The 16415-nt window shown below is 41.4% G+C and overlaps 1 protein-coding gene and 1 pseudogene across 1 annotated transcript in view; both read right to left on the bottom strand.

Annotated features, from left to right (window-relative positions):
* The window catches only part of LOC130095629 (uncharacterized), an 89298-nt gene that overhangs the window by 31232 nt on the left and 41651 nt on the right, over nucleotides 1–16415 (bottom strand). The gene's annotated exons all lie outside the window — the stretch shown is intronic.
* On the bottom strand, nucleotides 3624–9898 carry LOC130095615 (piggyBac transposable element-derived protein 4-like; annotated as a pseudogene).

Below are 16415 nucleotides of genomic sequence, written 5' to 3'. Positions count from 1 at the left end.
TCCCGTGTTTCTCTATAGAGAGCATAGCATAAAACATGCCATAGTGTTCCTGAGGAAAGTTTTTATCCTCTTTAAAGTAGAGAAGCACCTCTCTGATTCTGCTTTTGTCATTGGTGTGGTGATGAGGATCTTGAGAAGACTTACAGTTTCAATGAATGTGTCTTGAAGGTTATTTTCCATTAGAACCTGAAAGAGAGCCAGTGCACCAGTGCAACCCTGGAAGTCCTCATTTTCGTAGATCAGGGACAGTTCTGTTTTAAGTCTAGCTTTGTCCAACATGGGGTAGGCATCCACTGCGGTTCCTAGTGCTGAATCTGGGAACTTTCTGCTATGTTGTGGGAACAAGTCTCCTTGCAAGAGAGTGGCGCTGACGAGATGCTTGGTGAAAGAAAACCTCTCCTTGGCATGGTTCATAATGGTATCACATACCTATGAAATGATACATAATTGTAGAAAAGTAAACACAGAAAACATTAAGTTTTCACATTTCTCAGTTCAACAGTACAATAAAATCAGCATATTCATAGCAGTTACAATTTTGTTATGAGCAATTAAGTTTTATTAATTATAATTCACTATCATACAAGTATCATTCACTTACACACACACACACAATCTCAATAAGCTTTATTGGCTATCTCTATCTCTGTCTCTCTCTCTCTCACACACACACACACACACACACACACACACACACACACACACACACACACACACACACACACACACACACACACACACACACACACACACACAATCTCAATAAGCTTTATTGGCTATCTGTCACTCTCTCTCACTCAAACCATAATTATTAAATGCATAAATGTGAAAAAAAAAAAAAACATTCTGCATTCTCCAGGAGATAGATATGTCTAATAATGACAATTCAGAATACAAAAATGTGCAAACAAACACAAATACATATAGGCTAATAGAATACAGAAATAGAATTTCTGTTACTGCTTACCTCTATTGCCAGATGCTGTTGCGTTTCTTCTCCCATTGCCCTCCGTTTCTTCGGGGGTGGTTCCTGTACAGGTCCCCTATACTCCTCATCCTCAACTAAAGAAGGAACGGAGTCCCTGATCCAAAACAAGTTTCACAAGTCACTGTCCACCCTGAAATTACTGTATCAGAAACCAACTTGCTGGAGATAGAAAGATAATTGTAATAAAACTGTATTAAAATATGTGCTATTGTTGTGTTGGGCCTATCTAGATTCATCACAAATAAATTCACTAGTCTAACATGGTGGCGAAATTGTGATATTTATAATAAGTTCTATTGTGCTCAGCCATATGGTTTTATGTTTTTTTTGTTAAGGCTACATAAGCATGTTTTCAGCTAATATGCACAATCATAGCCTACCTGATAGCCTGTATGCTGTGAGTGAACCTCTGGGTGATCCCTGCGATGAAGACAGAGTCTCCTCTTCTGCAGATGGTTAAACAGCATGTCTACATGTGGCATGATTTTGTGGAATAACGCCAGAATGGAACAGAAAACCTCATCTTCCAACATTCTCATACAACCCCCGGCACCTCCAACTCACGGTCGATTGAGGCCATGAGATCAATTAGACCCAGGAAAATGCCAGGGTTTTCTGATGCGTCACTCTCATCGTGACCACGTAAAGCAAGTTCAAAGGCATCACAAAATTTCACGGCATCAATGATCTTTGAAAAAATATGCCGATTCCTGTCCACCTACTCGTTGTGCCTTCTTATGGCAATGCGGTGTCCCTCATCTAACTGTGTGGCTATGTTAATTCGGCCTAGCATGGCTAGCTTCACAGAGTTGTCCATATGCATTCTTGCCCGCTCATGTTTCTTAATGTGTTCTGACATATGTTTCAGGTCTGTCACCCCTGTCTGTGTCCACGAGCTAAGACAAGCACTTGTTTTAAACAGTAAGCAAGGGAAGCAAAATATTGCATTGGCGTTACCACAGCTAGTTAGCCAAGCCTTTCGATCGAACCAACCTCGGGAAAATGTTCTCTTGTAGGTTTTCTCCTTTTCTAGCGCCTGTTATATTCACGTCTGGCTTGTCTGGTCCGAGTTCTTTTACAACGAGTTTTCCGCTAATGTTCTTCTTTTTAATGGATACAGGTGTAGAGATTTAACTGCATTTGGGGCTAGCTCAACTCCCACGACTACAATAATGCTACTCGAAGTCGCCGGCGCCGCCATTTTGCACTCTCTGAGGGAAATGTCCTGTGGTGCGCAGGCACTACTCTAATCTTGGTACTACAGGCGATATTTTCAGCGCCCCCAAACCATAAAATTCGACTACGCTGATTGGCGAAATATAAACTTTTTTGCGTAGCAACCGGGGAACCATTGGCTTAAATTCCAGCACTGTAGGGCTGAGCGAACTGGAGCCCAGAGAAGACAGCCTATTGGCTACTACTACACCAACATGATAAACGTAACGAAAGTGAATGCAAATATCATTCTGGAGAGTTCAAAACAAATTTCAAAGTAAAACCATTATTAGCATATAATTAACACAGATTATTTTTCAAAATGAGATTATAAAAAGAATTAAAAATATAAAACAAAAAACAAAAAAACAGACAGGCAGGTCGGCGCCCCAGCGCCCTCTATGGGCGAGCCGCTGCTGACACCATTGCATACTTTTGTCATGTACAACTCATAGCGTCAAGGTATGCATTCACCTTGAGAATTTCATCTTTGTTTCCAAACACAATGACTTCAGTTTTGTCTTTGTTTAACTGAAGAAAGTTTTGGCACATCCAACTGTTTACTTCATCAATGCATTGGCACAGGGAGTCAATGGGGCTGTAGTCATTAGGCGATAGGGCTAAGTAGAGCTGTGTGTCGTCTGCATAGCTGTGGTCCATTCAGGGGCTGAAGTGAAGTCCTGTGGTCATTCAAACTGTGTCCAGGTGTGTGTGTGCCATTCAGGTTGAGTGGATTGGCACACACTGCAGAAGGATGATTTAGGGAGAAGTAGATATTGTCCTTTAGCACTCTTGAACCAAGCTTGTTTGGGTGGTGGCCATCCTGTTGAAACAGTTGCCTCTGACTCCAGAAAAGATTGAAGTTGTCAATGAAGTTCACTCCTTTTATGTTGCAGGTTTTTTGCAGCCATGTGTTAAGCCCAAGCAACCGTGAAAACCTGTTTGTTCCTCTTGCTGGGAGTGGTCCACTGATGAATGTCTGAACTTTCAGTCTTTTAAGTGTTTCAAAAAGTTAATTGAAATTCTTCTTAACCCTTGTGTGGTGTTCATATTTTTGTTATTAAGCCAGTGTTCGTGGGTCTGGTGGACCCGCTGCATTTTGGGGTTTTTAATTCAACACAATCAAACAATTTTATGTTAAAATACTCAACATAGGTTTACTTCATCCCAATTACAAGCAATATAAACAGCATATATGGTTAATATTTTCTCTTTACCTTTGTTAGATCACATTTAAGAATTAAAGTGCTACTCGTTTTTTTGTTTATTTTTTACTAAAATGACATAAAAAAAGAAAATCAATTATAATCAAGATATGAGTGGAAAAATTCAACAAATTTACAAATGAAGCAAGGCTTTTCATAACTACTGACTTTTATTTATTTGAACTTCATTAGAAATTTAACCCATTCAGGTCAGTTTACTCAACACAAGCTGAACACATACAGTAGCCATGTCAGTCTAGATGACACATCAGCCCCATTGAACACATTGCCTTTACATATGTGTCTATACAACACATGAGGGGCAGAGTTTTACTGTGTGTGTTACATATGTGCTTCTTGCACTTGATGCATGTATATTGGGTTTTTCTGTCCATCTTGGGTCCACACACTTCGCAGCGCTTCTTTTTGTTGCTGCTAGCCGCAACCTAGAATAATGAAAAGATCAGGAATTTTACTAACACCTGTCTCTCGCAAGGAGATACTATACTGCAACAGCATAACACACTTACTTCAGGCTCTGCAAATGGTAGTTCTGTAGGTCGGGTGGATGGGGCACCACCATTCTCCTCTTGAATCCTCCTCATGATGGCTGCAGACGCTGGGGTTCTTGGAACATGTTGTCTTCTCTGGATTTGAGGTTGTACCAGTGCTTTTCCCAGTTCCTCGAGAAAGAGGCGTCTCCTCTGGAGCTTCCCTCTGTTCCACTCTGGGTTCAGTCCCATCCAGATAACAAAGGCATTGTACGCTGAGATGTCCAATATGTCAAAGAATATAACAAGTGGCCAGCGTAGGGTCCTCCTTTTGCAGGTGTAGGCAGTCACCAGCTTGTCCATGTTATCCACCCCTCCTTTTGTGGCATTATAATCCATGATGATCTCTGGTTTTTGATGCTCCTGGCCACAGATTCTTCCATCCCTGTGCAGTGTACTCATGAGTACCACATTCTTCCCTTTCTTTGGCACATTGGATACCAGTGTTGTGTCAGCTGTGTACACAAACTTGGAAGACTTGACAGGTCTGTTTTTTGTAGTCAGCAGTTGGGGTGGGAGCTCTGTCTTGTTTTTCCGTATCGTTCCCACCATGGTCAGCTTCCTCTTTAGGAGCTCCTGTCCCAGCGTGAGGTAAAAAAATGGTCACATGTGATGTTGTGTCCACTGAGTCCCTGAGTCATGTCCAGGACAACCCTCATTCCTTGATTTTTCTCAGGGGCTCCTCCATCAGGTTTCCCTGTGTAGACTTGTAAGTTCCAAGCATATGAGGAAGTGGCATCACAGGCAGCCCAGATCTTTATGCCATATTTGGCAGGTTTAGATGGTATATACTGCCGAAAGAGGCAGCGGCCCCTAAATGGCATCAGCTGCTCATCAATGGTGACATTAGGCCCAGGGTTGAAAAACAGGGGGAGGCGGTTCACCCACTTGTCCCACACTTTCCTGATGGCAGCTAGCTTGTCTCTCTGGCGTCGAGCTGGTCTGTCATCTCGGTTATCAAAGCGGATAATCCTGGAAATTATGTGGAAGTTTTCCAGAGACATTGTTGCACGGAAAAGTTCTCTGCCAGTTTCTGCATCCTACAGGGATTCTGTGGATTCCCCTTTGGACCTGAAAACTTCAGCAAGGATAAGAACCCCAAAGTAGGCATGCAAATGGGCTTGATCCATCTCCTTCCACCTCTCTCCAAAAACACGCATTCCTTCTAAATTAGTGCAATCCAGAATGATTTTCTGTATGGAATCTGGGATGAAAAGCTCAAAAGAAGACTTGATGTCCTGCACATGAGTAACTGCCATCCGTGTTGGCCCTGGTTGCATCCTTATCACATTGGCAGCCATGCGGGGTGGCTCATTTCTTGGGCAAGAAGACCATTCAATTTCCCCATTTTTTGACATCCATATTTCATCACTTGTGAGCTGCTGAACGGCTGGTCCTTGAGCTGGATGCTGACAGGCTGGTCCTGGAGCTGGATGCTGACAGGCTGGTCCTGGAGCTGGATGCTGACAGGCTGGTCCTGGAGCTGGATGCTGACGGGCTGGTCTTGGAGCTGGATGCTGACAGGCTGAACCTGGAGCTGGATGCTGACGGGCTGGTCCTGGAGCTGGATGCTGACGGGCTGGTCCTGGAGCTGGATGCTGACGGGCTGGTCCTGGAGCTGGTTGCTGACAGACTGGTCTTGTGGCTCGTCTTCGTTTTGGAACTAGGTGATGCTCAATCTCATCCTCTTCTTCAAAGTCACTGTCAGACTCTGAATTGTCAGAAATGTGATCTTCATCTCGCTCATGATAAGAAACCACACTGGCAAAGCTATATTTATTTTGTCCCGCCCCCAATTTAGAGAAAATAAATATTGGTTCCCACAAGACAGAGGGTAAAATGTGCGGTAATGTGAGAGCAGATGGTGCTCCTGGCCACAGATTCTTCCATCCCTGTGCAGTGTACTCATGAGTACCACATTCTTCCCTTTCTTTGGCACATTGGATACCAGTGTTGTGTCAGCTGTGTACACAAACTTGGAAGACTTGACAGGTCTGTTTTTTGGATGCTGACGGGCTGGTCCTGGAGCTGGATGCTGACGGGCTGGTCCTGGAGCTGGTTGCTGACAGACTGGTCCTGTGGCTCGTCTTCGTTTTGGAACTAGGTGATGCTCAATCTCATCCTCTTCTTCAAAGTCACTGTCAGACTCTGAATTGTCAGAAATGTGATCTTCATCTCGCTCATGATAAGAAACCACACTGGCAAAGCTATATTTATTTTGTCCCGCCCCCAATTTAGAGAAAATAAATATTGGTTCTTAAATTTTGCAACAATGTTGCAACCTTGTGCGGGAACTCTTGCACTCACACTCTCTCACACTTACATACAATCTCTCTCTCACACGCACACACATACGACACACACATAGATATGTGGTTTATGGGGACTCTCCATATGCGTAATGGTTTTTGTAATGTACAAACTGTATAATCTCCCCCCTACACTAACCCCACCCCTAAACCTAACAATCACAAAAAACGTTGGCATTTTTTTAATTACAAAAAACACCATGTAGTATGTTTTTTTTAAGCTGTTTGTTTTATGAGGACACAGATGTCCTCATAAACCATGTTTATGTTGTAATACCCATTATACACACTTGTGTCCTCATAAACCATATAAAAGAACACACACACACTGTGACGTCATGAGAGGCAACACAGCTATCAGCGGGACAGTTCAAGTAGTGCCAGGACACAAAGTTCAAATGTAAACAAGGATTTTATTACAGTTCTTGGGAATTAGCAAAAACAGCGTTCCAAAGTCATAAGTGTAACTAAGGATCAGGTTGGTCTTCAACAGTCAAAACTTAAACGATGCCTCTTGGTGAAATGGTGAAATCATAATCCCGTTTCCCTCAGGAAACTAAACAGTCTTTTTCCAACCTTATTTCAATCCGTGCTACAGCCCGTGGCCAAGCCAGCAGTAAGTCTTCCAAATGTCTGGTAAGTATTTCCAACCTTCAGTATTCCTTGTGGAAACGATACTGGAGCGTTCTGGTCTTCTGTAGAGAGCACAACCTGAAGCTTGTCTCCCAAGCCTCACACTCTCACTTCTTCTTCTTCTTCTTCTTCTTCTCTGTCGTTTTACGGCGGTTGGCATCCAACATTAATGGTGCATTACCGCCACCTACTATACTGGAGTGTGGACCGGAGATAAAATAAATACATAAACCATCAAACTAAAAATAACTTTGTATTATTTTCCTCTTTTCTTTTTCCTTCCTAAAAAAAAAAAAAAAAAAAAAAAAAAGAATCATCCTAAATCCTTTCTGCCAGTCTTGTTTCTTTTAAGAATTGAAATACCAATGCACTCACACCATTTACCGATTTCCCCAGCAATTCCCTTAGTGAATTCCCTTGCCCCCCTAACCTTCTTATACCCTCTTTCATCTTTCCTCTTTCCCTCTCATATTTCTGACACTCAAAAATCACATGCTCCACAGTTTCAATATTTTCACAAAATTCACACCTACCCGATACGTGCTTACCTACAATATGTAAATACTTATTTAACCCACAATGTCCTATTCTTAATCTCGTGAAGATAATTTCTTCCCTTCGCTTCCTTCCAGTGACCCTCTCTGTCCCAACCTTTTGTTGAATGTTATATAAATGTCTTCCTTTCTCCTCCGCATCCCAGTGTGCCTGCCACTTTTTAATAATTTTTGACCAGATTTGTGCTTTCGCTTCTGCTTTACTTATTGTAATTACTATTTCAACCTCTTCTTGTTTACTCGCTTGCTTTGCCAATCTATCTACCATTTCATTACCCTTCACTCCCACATGTGCTGGAACCCATGTAAACTTTACCGTTATCCCCATCTGACAAATCCGTGAGTGAATTTCTAGTATTTCATATATTATGTCCTGTCTCGCTTTTGACTTAAAAAAATGCAAACTTTCCAGAACTGCACTTGAGTCTGAACATATGACAACCTTTTCTGGTTTGACTTCTTCAACCCAATTCAATGCCAACCAAACAGCTACCAATTCCACGGTAAATACTGATAAATTATCAGAGATTCTCTTCTGCATTTTCACCCCCATCTTTGGTACACTGAAAGCAGCTCCAGCTTTTCCCGACTCAAGGTCTTTAGATCCATCAGTAAATATGACCAAATATTCACCATACTTGTCACTCATCCTATCACAAAATACTTGACATGTATCCACCTCCGCTCTATTTCTTGAGTGGGTATTTAAAATCTCTAGGTCCACATTAGTCTGCCAAAAAAGCCAAGGTGGTCTGACTGGCAGCGGAACTGTTGGGCTAAATTCCTTTCCCTCTAATCCCATCTCTTTCCCAATAGTATCACCCACCCATCCAAAACTCTGAATTTTAACCCTTTCATGTTCCCAGCATGCCTGCATAACTGCTCTTGTGGGGTGAGACCTACCCTGTCCTTGCAGGTTTGCCCAATAATTGGCTGCCAGTTGTTCCCTTCTTAATTGTAGTGGCATCTCACCCATTTCTACCTGCATTGCAACTGCAGATGATGAACAAAACGCCCCAGTACATATCCTTAATGCTTGTGTTTGCACCACATCCAACTTGGCCAATATTGTTCTAGCTGCATCTCTGTAAGCTACACATCCATAATCTATTATAGATTTAATCAGTGCCCCATATATCCTCTTCATTGCTTTTCTATTCGCGCCCCAGTCAACTCCTACCAAACACCTCATCACATTTAATACTTTTTTACATTTAACTATAACTTTCTCAATGTGGCCGGCCCATGTCAACCTAGCATCAAAAACCATTCCCAAAAATTTAAAGGACTCAACCCTCTCCAGTACATTTCCATATAATTTAAGATTGATCTCTTCATCCACCTTTTTCCTTGTAAAGAAAACCACCTGCGTTTTTTCCCTTGAAAATCTAAAACCCCATCTCAGTGACCACCGCTCTACTAGATCTATTGCTTCCTGGACCTTTCTAACTGTATACTTTATGTTCCTTCCCCTTTTCCACATCGCCCCATCATCAGCAAACAAAGATCTTCCAATCCCAGGCCCTGCATCTGAAAATACATCATTTATCATGATGGAGAAGAGCAAAGGACTAATCACACTTCCCTGAGGGGTCCCATTTTCTATGAGGTAGCTGCCAGACATTTCTTTCCCAACTCTCACTCGTATGGATCGTCCATACAGGAAATCCCTCACCCAGTTAAAAGCCTTACCTCCTATTCCCATTTTATCCAGTTTAATCATCAGTCCCTCTTTCCACATCATGTCATACGCTTTCTCCACATCAAAAAACACTGCTACCACTGTTTCTTTATTGACCTGGGCTCTCCTTATTTCATCTTCTAGGCATAACACTGGATCCATTGTTCCCCTCCCCTTCCTGAATCCACTTTGACATGATGTAATTAATTCCCTCTTCTCCAAAAAATAAACCAGTCTGTCCGTTATCATTCGTTCCATAACTTTACACACATGCGATGTTAACGCAATTGGCCTATAGCTGGTAGGTTTTGTCGGGTCCTTCCCTGGTTTTCTAATTGGAACTACAACTGCTTCCTTCCAGCTCTTTGGAAGCTGCCCATCCTCCCAAACTCTGTTATATAGCCTAAGCAGTCTACCTAATGCTACCTCACCCATACATGAAAACATAATATAGCACATTTCATCCTCTCCTGGTGATGTCAAACCTGCTCTAGCAATAGCTCTTTCCATTTCTGCCTTAGAAAATGGAGCACTCAGTTCATCTCCCACTTCCTCCCTTTTTTCCAAGACCCCAGGATATGCCTTTAATGTCATTTCCCTTCCTTTCCTCCACTCACCCTCCATGTTGTCAGAGCTATGTATTGCCACAAAAGCTTTAGCCATCATCTCTGCCTTCTCTACATCAGTTACTGCCCTCTCCTCCCCACTGACCAGTACAGGGTAGTCCCACTCCCTCCTTATTCCGCTCATCTTCTTAATCATCCCCCACACTTCTCCCACAGGTGTCTGTCTTCCTATTGAGCTGCAGAACTCATGCCAGTATTTCCTCTTAGCGTGGCGTACAGTTTTCCTTACAACTGCTTGAGACCTTTTATATTGAATTAAATGCTCAAAATTATGAGTACGTCTTAACACTCTAAAAGCCCTGTTTCTACCTCTAATTACTTCAGTACATTCCTGTGTCCACCATGGAACCACTTTCCTCCTTCTTATCCCAGAACTCTTAGGAATAGTTTCATCTGCCACTTTTTTAATACTATCTATGAACGTACTATACTCTCTTTCACTCTCCATATCTCTAACCTCCCCTGCTAATCTTTCCTCACATAACTCCTTGAATTTGTCCCAATTAGCCTTACTGAAGACCCATCTCCCTCTTCCTTCTCCAAACAGGTTTCCCACCCTCATTCTAATAGTGCATAAAATAGGAAAATGATCACTCCCTACTGTCGACTCCTCCCATACCTTCCAATCACAAAACCTTGCTAGATCATGAGATGTGATGGTAAGGTCTAGTACTGACTCTTTTCCTGACCCCATATCGATCCTTGTCCCACTACCATCATTAATACACACCAACCCTTTTAAATCCATCAACTCCTCTATCACTCTTCCATTTTCATCTAATCTCTTTCCCCCCCAAAGTGGATTGTGAGCATTAAAGTCTCCACACCATACTACCTTTCGTCCTTCCTGTCCCTCTACCTCTTCCATTAAACCTAATTCTAATCTTTTACATGGATTGTAAAAATTGATTATCACTAAATTTTCCATTCCTACCCACACCTCAACCACTACATACTCCAACTCCTTCCCTAATCCCAGAATCCCATATGGCAACCCCAGTTTAATAAATGTAGCACAACCTCCCCCACCTCCTGTGCTTCTCTCTCGACGGACACCCACATACCCTTGTACCACAAAATCCAGATTTGGCCTCAGCCAGGTCTCTTGAATACAAATAACATCTGGCTTTTGCAACATTTCATCAATAACTTGTTTAAACTCTTGTCCGTTTGCTACCAGGCTTCTGGCATTCCAATGTATTATTAACACCATGATAAATATTAACCAACCCATGTTTCCTGACTAGACTGATGTTTGAGATCATCTCTCACTGTTTCCCATGTCAGCCCTGTTACATCCAAATGCCGTACTGCTGCCATCACTATCAGCTGTATTCTTTCAGTCTTTGATTTTACATCTGCAGTACCATTAATCACACCAGCAATAAATGTCACTAACTTTCTAACATCCATTTGTATCATATTTCCCTCATCCTCTTTCACTTGCTTTGCTTCATGTCTCACATTATTCTCACTGCCACCCCCTGCTTTCTGGTTCTGGACCTTTTTAACTGCCTCTGCGTATGACACTTTCTGTCCTACTCTCACTTGCTGCACTTGCACCGCTTCCTTCATCATAGTACACCCTCCATAAGCCACACTATGCGCACCCCCACAATTACAACATTTAGGTGGTACTCCTTCCCCACATTGACCATAACTATGATTTCCTCCACATCTGGCACACCTTCTTGTCTCATTGCACATTACTGCTACATGTCCAAACCGCTGACAGTTATAACACCTAAGCGGTCTAGGCACGTACAGTCTCACCAAGTAGCTCATGTACCCAATTGTTACTTTCCCTGGAAGGACCCCTCCCTCAAACTGTAACAAAACTGACTGACTATCTTCCTTAATGCCATCTCTTGTTATTTGTAATCTTTGTGCACTCATTAGATTTCCCCCTCTCATGTTATTCTTGATTTCTTCCATCTGTACACACACCGGAATTCCTGTAATCACCCCCTTACTCCATCTTTTCCCTCCCTGATCTTTTTCAACCTTTGCCACCTGAAATTGTCCCAGCTTTTCTAACTTCAGTGCCCGCTCTCTTTGATTACTATCTTTACATGTAACCACTAAACTACCATTTCTTAGCACCCTTGCTGCAACGATATCACCTATCGCATTCTTTAATGCCGATGTCAATCTGACCGGATTTACACCTCCTACTCCGCCTTCCTCTCGAAAATTGATTACAACTTTATATTCGTCACTCTCACGATCCTCTTGTGTAACTGCCTCACTCTCCTCACCACTCATTTCCGAACTACTACTTACTCCTAATATACTAGCCTTCCTTTTCTTCATCATACTTTCATTTCCACTTCCTACCTGCTTTCCCTTTCCTCGTCCACCTCCACCCTCCATCTCCGGTCCAGTCACAGCACAGCCGTACCGAACCGCCGACCGACACGTCTACTGATTTTGGTTTGCTTGTTTCCGTATTGTGTCTCTGAGATTCCGCGATGCGACCCGGTCTCCAGATAACTCCAGTGCCCACGCTGTTAGATGAGTGAATGTTATTACAGTTCTGCCATCGGCACTCCTCCAAAAAAAAAAGATGTCTATTGGGCGACGTCGTCCTCACACTCTCACTAACTGTCTCTAACCATTAAAAAGCCCTTCAGCTCATCAGACCCTGATCAGTCTCAGGTGTGCGGGAATGTGGTGTATTGAGGGGTGGAGTTCCCGACTCCAACAGCAGATGGAGCCATAGCTGTTTGTGGTTGCAGCCACCTCAGGGAAATGTAGCGCCCCTCCAGGACACAGCCTCTCATGACATCACAACACACACACACACACACACACACACATACACATAACAGCAGGCCCGGACAGAGTGAAGGTACACAGAACCTACAATTTTCACCACACTGGCAAAGCTTATTATTTATCATTATTTATTCTGTCCCGTGCCCAATTCGCAGCTGGGATAAAGTATGAGAAAAGAAAGATTGGTTCCCGCAAGACAGAGGGTAAAATGTGCGGGAATGTGAAAGCAGACGGTGGCCGTGCTTGAATTTTGCAACAATGTTGTGACCTTGTGTGGGAACGGCACACACACACACACTGACAGGAGGAGGACAGAGTAAAGGTACACAGGACCTACAGTTTCCACACTTTTATTAGCCTCGGGTCCAGTGGACCCGAACATCCTGTGTGTAATGTAAATGTGTAGGGGGGGTGTACAGTGTGTTTTCATTGAAAATGTGTTCTGATATATATATATTCTTCACAGAAAATGAGCCAAGGCCAATGAGTCTGAGCTTGAAAAAATAATTAATCGTATAATTTTTCTTTTGATAAAAAATGAAAACGGGTCCAACAGACCCGAACACCATACAAGGGTTAAGGAGTTCTGACTGCTCTTTATGAATATCATTCCAGTGTTTCCCCTATGATTTTGTTTTAGGTGGTGGGTGGGGGGGGGGGGGGGGGGGTTGTATATTAAACTTATACAACTTTTTTTTTTTTATATATATATATGGGAAAAAAAATCACACTAATTCTGTGTTGTGTTTTTTCTGGTAATAAAATGAAGACATAAAACACAAATTTCATAATTTATCATCAATTTTATAGCCTGACTTCGTCATACTCATATTCTAGTCAGAATGTGAGTCTGATACTGCTTCATAGGGCTTTGATTATGAGGCGTGTCTTAACCGAACCAGGAAAAAAAAAACCTCTGCACTCAATTGGATAGACCTACAACCAATGAGAGCAACGCAGTAAGTCAACTACTTTGCATAGCACAGTTGTCAACTACAGAACTCAAATGCACGCACGCTGGAAGAAGTAAAATAATGAGTGTTGCTTCTTTTACTTGGTCCTCTATGAGTGCGACCAAAGGAGAAACCACAACGACCACAGGGTTTTCATTGCGTCCCATCTTCTTAGTTACCATCGGAGCCAGCTGATAAATTCAACTTTTGCCGAATCCCATAGGAAGGACGGCAAACACATCTTTCCGATCGACAAATGCCTTGATTGCAGTTCTATGTTCGTCTTTTAAAATGAATGCGCTGTCGATTTCTTTTACAACGGACGCGATAGCGGAATCTCTACATCTCAGTTCTCCAGCGGCAGTCATCTGTGAGGGAAACCAGTTCAACCCAAGCGCTCTTTGATAACGTGAGGATTACGTCCCTGCAGATCATCTGTCTATCATCGTATAAAGCCCGCCCTGGCAATTTGATTGGCCCGACGATTTCTGAACCGATCATAATTACTCCTCAATGGAGCGAGTCCAGACCGAACTTCCCGATCAAAAAATGTTGTGGGCGGGGTTCGGGCTGGCATCCAGGCTATCAATTTTAATTATATGAAATTAAATAAACTTTTTGTCAAATAACTTGCTGCACAATGAGCTTTAGCCTACTGTTAAAATTAAAACATGGATTATTCCTTAAGAATTTCAGTTTTGATGATAATTTATTTGGATTAGTGTTAGTGTATTATTACATTGGGACATATCTAAATTCTAATGTACAACAGTAATATATTTCTGTCAAGTTAACCCTCTGGGGACCAGAAACGCGCCGTTTTTTTTTCACATAGCAGAAAAATAGACTTAAAATACTCTGTTGATTTTGATCGTACATATAAGTGTTATACATCAATCGATCCTGTTAATTGTCTATTATTTTTCTGTATACTCACAATAAAAACAAAGTTTTGTGCTTTTTGTCAAATAAAGAAAAATAAACATGATGCGAGTTTTGCCTTCTCTCTGTCAGTGCAGTCCATTCTGAAACACGTCCGAAAAATTAACTCTAACTCTGCAAATACTTGTCATACAGGCATGAGAGATTTTTCTTTATGAAGCTTGAATTGTCTTCTTTTCAATGAAGTAATTTATATAAAAAACAAATATTCTCAGTTTATGTAATCTGTATGAAAAGAGAGTGCTGTCAGAATTTTTTTCCCCAGCTCATTACACTTCATTACGCGTTAATCTGACACGCCCACGGAGGACGCGCGCTATTCAAACGCAAATGTTGAGGCAAGCCATGACAATGCCCACATCAGCCGTTCCACCGCGGCGGTAAAATGTGTGGTGTATTTGCTGCCTTTTACCGCTAAGAGGCGCTACAATCATAGACTCTGAAAAGTGTTCGTTTATTCTTTCTAATGCGTAATCTGCCGCCGCACCGCGGCTCATTCAGAGCGATTAAAAGCTGGTAGCAGATGAATTCAACAAGTGAAACGTAGTTAAAATAATTCATAATCACAATACTGAAATTAGGCTACTGAAATGAAATTGAATAAATAATGAAAACATAAAACATTGCAATAAAAACATTCACAGACGTACAGACGATAGCTCAGTGGTTAACGCAACAACACAAGCTTCGAGGAGCTTCAAACGACCCGAGATCGAATCTCAATGTAGCATACATGTTGTTAACCGATGTTGGCCAACAGCGTTTATATTTTACCTTCTTGATGCTTAAATAGCTAACTGTTTATAACTGTTTACTTATTTAAAGTCAAGAGTTTTGTTTAATTATCATAACATAAATTTGCTACATTCCTGTAGAACCGCAGCCGCTGCACAAACGACAAAAACTGATGAAGGAAGATTGTCAGCCGATTGCATCAGAAAATGAAAATGAAGAAGCTCGTCTTTAGTCTGCTAAATTATTGTGTAATGTAAAAGAACACTAAAATTACTTAAGTTTGAAACCAAGTTCGAACATTTCGTTTAAATAAAGTGTCGGGACAGTTTTTTATTATTATTTAAAACAGGGTTGCATCGGGTTTAGAGTTTATTTCTTTTGCGATGCAAAATAAGAAATACTAGGCTAATCTTATTCTTGCGACATTTTAAATTTGTATTGCCAAAGAAATGACAGCTATATTAAACAATTGAAACAGTAGGCCTACAAAACGAAAATTGTCCAAAGTAACATAATTAAATTAAAACATGCGTTTTTCTTTGCCTCTCTCGCGCTGAATCTCTTTTTTAACAAGTTTATTTAGTCTCCCTCGCTCTCCATATAAAAGAGGAACATTAACACCTAGGCCTATTGTCCTGCGCGCACGATACAGCACTGAACTGTCCCTCCAACCCCCCACCGGCTATCGGAGTCTGAGGCTGATTTAACACAAAGAGAAGTCGCAATTCACACTTAAATCGCTATTCTAGACAGTGTTGATAATGAAGGAATTAAATGATTTAAGTTACATGTAGCCTAGTGATATTTCTGTCATAAAAGTTTATTACTAAATATTTCATTATTTCAATAATTGATGAAATAAAACTGGTTTGGGCCAGCTTTTTCCAAGCAAAACTAAATATAATCTGAAAAAACGCATGTTAATTTGTTGTCATGAACAAAATGTTCAACTCAATATTAAAGTCTACAGGGATCTTTGGATCCTTTCAACCAGGCATGCAATTTGTGAATTAAGTTTTTATTTTTTGTATTATTCAAATAAATATCGAAACACGGTGCTTCGTGGTAATGCTGCTAAATGAAATAACATGTATAGAATAATTATGAACTTAAATGAAACAATATCGCAACATTTCGACAAATACATTATTTGATCTGTTTTTACATTTTAATTCAGGGCGATTTAGCCTGCTACATTTAATTAGAGCGAGATTTTCACCCATGTCATTTTCTTGTCATTTTCTC

The sequence above is a fragment of the Rhinichthys klamathensis genome, unplaced genomic scaffold, assembly GCF_029890125.1.
Source record: "Rhinichthys klamathensis goyatoka isolate OS25496 unplaced genomic scaffold, OSU_Roscu_1.1 h1tg000011l_1, whole genome shotgun sequence".
Classification (NCBI taxonomy): Eukaryota; Metazoa; Chordata; class Actinopteri; order Cypriniformes; family Leuciscidae; genus Rhinichthys; species Rhinichthys klamathensis.
The sequence above is the reverse complement of the archived record's forward strand: the minus strand, read 5'-3'. Positions and strand labels throughout refer to the sequence as shown.